Source organism: Stylophora pistillata, chromosome 11 (genome assembly GCF_964205215.1).
Source record: "Stylophora pistillata chromosome 11, jaStyPist1.2, whole genome shotgun sequence".
In the NCBI taxonomy this organism is placed as follows: Eukaryota; Metazoa; Cnidaria; class Anthozoa; order Scleractinia; family Pocilloporidae; genus Stylophora; species Stylophora pistillata.
Window position 1 is genome coordinate 3,954,512 of NC_142529.1, and position 8,398 is coordinate 3,962,909.

General features: G+C 34.9%; 1 long non-coding RNA gene across 1 annotated transcript; it reads right to left on the reverse strand.

Moving 5' to 3' along the window:
- Positions 1-2,633: 2,633 nt before the first annotated feature.
- On the reverse strand, positions 2,634-4,316 carry LOC148719722 (uncharacterized). Its single transcript, XR_015992977.1, has 2 exons — positions 4,093-4,316; positions 2,634-3,031 (listed from the first exon to the last, which is right to left on the reverse strand). It is a non-coding gene; the product is annotated as an uncharacterized LOC148719722 (long non-coding RNA).
- Between the last annotated feature and the right edge of the window lie 4,082 nt (positions 4,317-8,398).

Genomic DNA, 8,398 nt, shown 5'->3' on the forward strand with positions numbered 1-8,398 from the left:
GTAGAGGAAGGCATAACATTCCTTATGTAGTCGGCTCTGACTCCAGTTAGAGCAATGAAGTTCAGATTGGTAGTTTTGGAAAGTTGACCTTTCAAAACTCGCCAATCCAATCCATCCAGTGATACTATTATTAGCGGAGGTTGATCGTCCTCAACCTCTCCCGCAGCATGCGTCAGTTGGAACAACACCCGGAGAAGAAGCAATAAGAACATGTTTACGGTTTATTTCATATTTGTCACACACTCACGAGTGATATAGCTGTATCCAGACTTGCATAACACGTCCTCATATACTTAAAATGTGCTTAAATACGCCCAGAATGTGGACGTGGACCGGATAGTTGTAATTTTTTTGTATGTCCATTATAACTGCTACTAAGAGGCAGAAGTTTGTAAATAGCATGCAGTTTTTCATCGACGGAAAAAAGCCAACTAGCGCCGAACCGTTAGGGTTGATTTCGGCCAGGTAAATTCCACTTGGGGTTAGGCATAACATGCTCCACAAAACAGGGTTTAATGGAGTCAGATTCATAGTTGTTGTTGTCTAATGTCTCACAGGAGATGAGGATTGATTGTCTGCGCATGATCGCAGCACTGTGGGTAAAGACCAATGCCGCACAAATAAACCACTGTAGAGACTAACATGAATGGGTGTACAATTTGATATCTGCGATTCTTAGTAACTACTCGTCATAAACATAACGGTTTTTCTCCCACAATGTTTTCAACTGGTGCGGGATGAAACGGTTGTTTCTCAGCACTCTTTTCACACAGTTTATTGCAAGGGATAAAACAAATTTCGTGAGTTTGGGGTGTTTTGACTGCACACTTCACGACACTTCAAGGGAGTGACGCATTAATAAAAAAGGCTCTGTCTGACTGGCTTTAAAAATATCGTTAAGAGATGAAAAATGACATCAAAGGACAATGTTTGCCCCTTTCCTTCAGGGTAAACATCTTTAACCCACGTCCGCGGAAATTCCGGAACGTTTTGGAAATTATTGCAAAGTATTTGAAGGCTTGGTAAAGATATTCAGGACAGAATCATAAAATAAATTCAGTCTCTCAACATATAGCATATACATCGATTGAGAATTGACATAATCAACAATAGACTAAACGTTGTTTAAAGGGAGTCAAATATTGTTAACGAGGCGATAAGAGGTTGATAGCCACTTCAGACGACGGCTTATATCAGAAGTAACTCGAGAACAAAGATACGTCGGGTTCAGTAAACATTTATTAACGACTATTTTCTAAGACAAGTAATGCCTCGAACGAATCAAGTAAGGCCACAATAAAGATGACATTGGCATTTACACGCTTAATCGTGTTATAATTCATAACAGAAGTAGGTTTCACCCAAAACTCTATATCTAAACGAAAAAATACCGCTTGCGGTGTGCCGCAAGGTTCTGTCCTAGGCCCATTACTCTTTTTAATCTATATCAACGATACCCAAGAATCTTCTGAAAAACTTAAATTCTTTTTATTCGCTGATGACACGAATGTTGTATACTGCTGACAAAAATCTCAAGTCCGTGGAGTCGACTGTAAATCAGGATCTCTGTAAGTTATTCGATTGGTTAACGGCCAATAAACTAACCGACTCAGAGAAGACTTACCTATCACCCCAAAATAATGGTATTCGACAACGATCAAAATAAGAATGTAGCTCTAGAATGTAAAGAATTCGTGAGATATCTAGGTACAATAATTGACAATAACCTTTCCTGGAAACATCGTATTGACCACGTGGCTATTAAAATGAGTCGAACTGTAGGATTGATCTGTAAACTACGGCATTTTCTGCCAAGACACGCTCTTCTAACTATTTATCGATCTCTTGTTGCTCCTTATTTAACCTATGCTTTGACGGCCCGGAGTCAAGCATATAAATCGTACCTTGAAAAGCTTCTCAAGCTTCAAAAGCGAGCTCTTCGCTTTATCTACTTCCCTGAGCGAAATCTGCATGCAATACCTTTATTTATCGACGCCGGTGTCTTACCGTTGAAATTTTTGTATTATGGGTATTTAGCTAACCTTATGTTTGAAATAAGATACAGTAATGCTCCTAGAAACATTCAAAATCTTTTTCAAGATGTCTCTGATATTCATTCTTATAATACTCGATCCTCTGCCTCTAATAACTTTTACACACAAAGTTCCAGACTCTCAATTCAAGTGAATTCATTTTCTAGAATCGGAACAAAAATATGGAATGAAATGCCTGCATCTTTTAGAAAACTTTCAAAAAATGCCTTCAAGAGAAAAATAAAACAAACACTTTTTGAGATCCTAACTTTAGAAGATTGTTAGATTGATCTTCCAGAAATCGTTCAAAAAGTTAAGTTTAATTTATCTTCCTCTTGATTGATCAGTTAATATGTATTCAATTATATTATTTAATGTATCAGTAATTTCCCGTCAAGACTGTTGTCATTTAATAATTTAGTTTATCAGTAGTCTCTAGTCATTGCTGCCAATTCTAGCTTTTTCTTAGTTCTCTTGTTACTTTTAGCTGTATTTAGTTGTATCTATTTCCTGTAAACATCACCCGCCTAGTTTAGCTTAGCTACCCACGGGCATGTTACTGCACTTTTATCTCAAAACACAATAAAATGGACGAGTATGTATGAGTACTCATTTTATTTAATAGGGTGTTTTTTTAAAGTTACCAAGTACCAAAACTAGTCGGTTAGTCTCGTCATGCAACCCCTCAGAGCTACATCACGCTACAATAGGTCACGCTACAGTAGGTCACTCTACCTTAGCAATTCTGTCACATACCCGTCACAAACAAGTCATTCTTGACTCTTAATAAAGCTATATAATAAAGCTATATAATACATCCTTTGCTGAACAAGCTTTACTGAACAAGCATAATCAGTCAACATGGTTGGATATCAGCCTCGATATTTTTATCCATTTTTATGGACTTTAAACTCATCTTAGTCCATAAATAACTTACCCATAAAATTTAGTAACATCACTTTAATAAAGGGAAATTTCTTACCCCAATAATGTAGAAGCTAAAAGAGCAAGGAAAACAAAGAACAGGTTAATTCTAACAAACCTCTTACAATGATATAATTCAATATTTCATCCACTCTAAAACATGCAAAAATTGAAAAAAAACAGATTATGTTCAGATAAAACACCAGACTAACTGACAGATTGTACTACATAAAACTCTTTGTATTTACAAATAAACAAAAAAATTGAAAAATTAGGATTACAAAAAAAAACATCTTAATCGTGCAACAATAACTGAAACAATTATTTCTACTTGGTACTACACAATCTACTCTAATTACCAAAGCAAACATTACCACATTCCTCCCACAGTAAACAGAGCTACTGAAAGACTCAAGAGTCAACACTGCTCATGCTCAGTTTAGGGACTATCTTTATTTGGGGTTCAACTCTTCAATTCCTAGGAGTAACTGTAGCCACGAGAGTTATTATTATTTTTTTTTTCTTATCAGTTCTGTCGTTCGTCTTTGTTAATTGTAATTAGTGTAAATAGTTCTCGTCTCGATAGTTCAGTTCTGTATTTATTAGTTTGTATTTTTTCGTGCTGTCAAAATGTAAATTAAGTTTGTCAGCGTTGTTTCCTGCAATCGTCTTTGAGTATTGTGTAGCCTTGTTTAGTCTATTGTTTTAGCCTTTTATCTGCTATATAACATCGTAGTTGTGATTTTCATTCAGTCGTTGTTATTCCGGAGTGCCGTACAGATCTTGTAAGTAGTTACGCTTTCGTTTGTATTTTCCTGTAGTTTCTCGTATTCCTTTCGTTGTATTTTAGTTTCGTTGGGTTTAAGTTCGCATTGTTAATTCTGTATTTTTTCTGTGTGTTATGTACAAGTGAATAGTCGAGATTAAAAGGTACGTATTTCAAACTGTAACGGAGTGTCAGTTACAGTAACTATCAGTTAGTTTTTCATAAAGAAACAAAATGATCACCGCTTGAAAAAATTCTTGATTGTTAATTAAAAACATATTCTCCCTGTTAGTATTATAGGAAAGATACGGAGAACAGTGTGGAAAATATCCACACTGGTGGTGTGGTGCAAAGGTTTATATAATGTACCTGTTCTGTAACTTGCGTAATTAACAACAACTCCACTCTCATCGGATTTGGTTTGTGTGGTACCCTCTGATGCAAATTTGACTTGCACATTCTTCATTTGTTTTAATGTGAAATAGGACATAAAAGAAAGAGATGAATGAGAACAAATCCTTTTCTCAATGTATATCTCTTGGCCTGTTGTGTTTGTACCAACAAGATGGAACATAGGACACAATTAATGAAAGAGTACCATACCCTTTCTTGGTTTTCTTCGCATTTTTAAGTTAGAAAATGTTGACGAAGAGTGAGAGGTCTTGGCTTCACTTTTGTAAGGCTGTACACTGTAGCTAGAGGAACCTGGTTGCAGGATGTCCAAATGCTCCTCCTCATGAAATAGGGTACCCAGCTCTTGAAAGCTTTCATAAGCAGAAAGGTTTAAAAGTCATCAGGAGACAAAAAGTAAGTTGCCAATGGAACACAACTATGGCACAATTAATGCCAGGGTAACTTGCATTTATAAAATGCATTGACAAAATCTGGTACATTTTTATGGTCTTTGACTTCATCTCCGTCCATAAAAACATAAAAAAAGAACTCAGCCAATATCCAGTCATCTTGACCTCACCCTTGGTCATGAACCCATATGTTCAGACCAAAAATACAAAGTTGGTAATAAATTGATCATATCTCTAGTTTCAAATAGACTTTCAAGAATTGAATTTAAGCAAACTTCTGAATTAAACTGGCAGTGCAGAGAAACATGTTCCACTAAACAAACCATTATTATAGCACACCTACCAGTGATGCGTAACTCATCCTCGTCGTTTTCCCTGTTTTTATTGCAAAAGGATTTCCTCCCAATTTAAAGCTTGTATAAAACAAGCGAATTTCCCTCCCTGATGGAATTGAAAAATTCCATGTACACTCAGCGTTTTGATGGTAAGTCAAAGGCCAGTTGGGAGTAAACAATGTTCCACTTGCTTGCTTCAAAAACTTTTTGCTACAAATCAAAACAGGTAAAAAAAAAAACATTTTTAATTAAGTAAAAGGAGCTCTATATGTGACGGCCAAAACGGTCGACGTAAGAACAAAAGATCCGAGGGAAGATTTACAAGTTTATTACACAGCAAATAAATGCAACGGTACAATAAAAACGGGAACGAGTGACACTCAGTAAACAATAAATAAGAAAACAAAGCTCTAATGAGCTAAATGATGTAACAAGATTAAAATGAATTAGGAGAAAGTACTTAACACTAAAGGATAACCTACAGACAGAAATAATTCAGTAAAAGAAAGGAAACAAACAAAGTACTTGAAAACAGGAAATTGTGTGACAGAAACTATCAAAAATAGTGATTGCTACACCAGGCACGAATTCAACAAAGACTACGAGCTAGGCTTAATATTACAACTTGAGCTAATACAGTATAAAACAGTGAAAGGGGAAAATGAAATTACTAGTGTAATGAACCCATAATTTGGTTCTGAAAACACAGGAATCATAGCAACAATAAACTGGAAGCAGGTAAGGAAAATATTACAGCTGCTAAAACGAAAACAATTGTAGTTTATATAGCAGAGAAATTACATGCTGTGTGACAAAGGTCAGAGTAAATAAATAAAATACAGTAGTAAGATAAAAGGAGTATGTGGCTAAACTAAGCAACTTCTAACCCGAAAATCACTACAAAAATACAAATGGAAACAACTACATGCTAAGCTTAGGGCTCAAACAAACATAAAATACTGAAACATACCAAAAGCTAGTATAGCTTAGAATCCGCTTTAAAGGCACTCTTAGGAAGGCAATAAATCAACTGAACTCACCGAGCAACGGTTGTAACTTATAGTAAAATACAGGAAAAGGTAAAAATAACTTAAAACCAAATTTGGGCTAGGAGCGGTCAATTACACAGGAATTACATAAGGGAAATCGGCAGTTAAAGGAATAATACAATTAACACATTACTAATACAGTTAACACATTACTAACACAATTAACACATAACTGACAAATCGCTAAAATTCCAGAAAATAAAATAAACAGAACAACATGTTTTAAGTAGAAAATAAGCCTAATGACTCTGTCACATATATAGATGGCAGTCCCCAGCGATACTTGAGGTAACTGACGAGCTGTTGACAAGTAACATTTGTTTTTTGTTTTTTTTTTTTTTCCACGGCGGAGTAAATCCCTCCGAAAAGTAGCCTGCAAGGCCCTCACCGTGGAATTCTGTAGGGCTGCAAGAAACTCGAAAAACCACTACGGGCAACTCCTGCCAAAATGAGTTTATTACGACATCTTGGTAGTATTTCATTGGCCACACTATTGACAGGTGGATGTCAAAGATCTCGGGCTCTCACACGACGAATATCCGAAACTCTCCCATTCCCACTTACATTTCTTGTAGTTGGAAGTTGGAAGAAGTTGTTTGTTTTTTCAGACAGATGTGAAGTTCAAAGTTAGAGTAAATATTATCTACAGTTATGTTGTTCCCCAGAGAATGTAGTTATGATCAGAATGCATATGGGGCTTAGAGGGTTAATTTTGCAATATTTACCTGTTCTATTTTATTTTAATGAGGGCATGTTGCTGTTAAAAAGTGAATAAAAAGTTGTTTCATAAAAAATATTTTGTTTTTTTTTATCTTGAAAAAATATTTTTTATGTAAAGGTTTCATATCTTGCTTAAAGATCTTTCTAAACTCATTTTGAGATATCTTCCTCTCATTTTGAGAATTTTTCCTTCAAAGTAACATCGCCTGTTACTCAGCTCTTGATTTAAGGCATTGGCTCTTGAATTAAGATGCATTGCTTTTATTCCGAGTTTTCAAGATCTTAAATCAAAAGTTCTTTGTAAACTCATTTTGAGATATCTTCCTCTCATTTTGAGAATTTTTTTCTCAAAGCAAGATCGCCTGTTACTCAGCTCTTGATTTAAGGCATTGGTTCTTAAATTAAGATGCATTGTTTTTGTTCTGAGTTTTCAAGATCTTAAATCAAAAGTTCTTTTTAAACTCATTTTTAGACATCTTCCTCTCATTTTGAGAATTTTTTTCTCAAAGTAAAATCGCCTGTTACTCAGCTCTTGATTTAAGGCATTGGTTCTTAAATTAAGATGCATTGTTTTTATTCCGAGTTTTCAAGTTCTTAAATCAAAAGTTCTTTCTAAACTCATTTTGAGACATCTTCCTCTCATTTTGAGAATTTTTTCTCAAAGCAAGATCGCCTGTTACTCTGCTCTTGATTTAAGGCATTGGTTCTTAAATTAAGATGCATTGTTTTTATTCCGAGTTTTTAAGATCTTAAATCAAAGATCTTTCTAAACTCATTTTGAGACATCTTCCTCTCATTTTGTGAATTTTTTTCTCAAAACAAGATTGCCTGTTACTCAGCTCTTGATTTAAGGCATTGGTTTTTAAATTAAGATGCATTGTTTTTATTCCGAGTTTTCAAGATCTTAAATCGAAGTGAAAAAACCTTACTTCAAGGATCAGCGAAAACACAGATTTAAGAGTGAAAACCTTCGATATTTTTTTGCTACGCAACGTAATGGCTATGGCATCATCATCTTACACTTTTAGCATGATAAAAGTTCCAGCGTTCCACTTTTAATTATAAAGTTAATTTTAACGAAACAATAGTGTCAAAACATCAATCGAGCATGAAACTGGAAACAAAAGAAATATATCACACCTAACATCAAAGCGCTTGCGATCGTGCAAGCTAGCTACATTTTCGGAAATTTTTCGTGCCGCGAATAATGAATATTCAATTAGAAAAACAATAGAGTGCATATATGAATACTTAATCGACCCACAAAATGTGGGTACAAACTTAAACCGTGCTGAAGTTGTCATGTTGTTTTTTTTTTGTTTTTTTTTTCAATGCCGAAGAAATTTCAACTAAGTTTATGGCGTGTTTCAAAGTGATAATCTCGAAAAATTTGATCTAAAGAGCATTTTCAGTTAAAGATGGTGTAAATTCCAATGAAAAAGAAGGTACGACAAATGAAATTTCACTTTCTTTAGACTTGATAAATGCGAAAGATAGCCACAACTTCTATGTCGGTGTTTCGAAACCTTGATTGTTTGTAGCAATACAATGCAACTTTACTGAAACTTCAAACTGTACTGTTTTTATTTTTTTCCAAATTCTGCACTTCCAAATCGGGGGTGCGACTTATCAACGGATGTGGCTTATACATGGACGCTTAAGGTAATTGATTTTATTTCTACATGGGAAGCGTGGTTTCAAATAGAGAGTTGACAAACTGGTAGTTGACATTCAACAAAAAAATTGTTAGATTTTGAAAAAGACAACA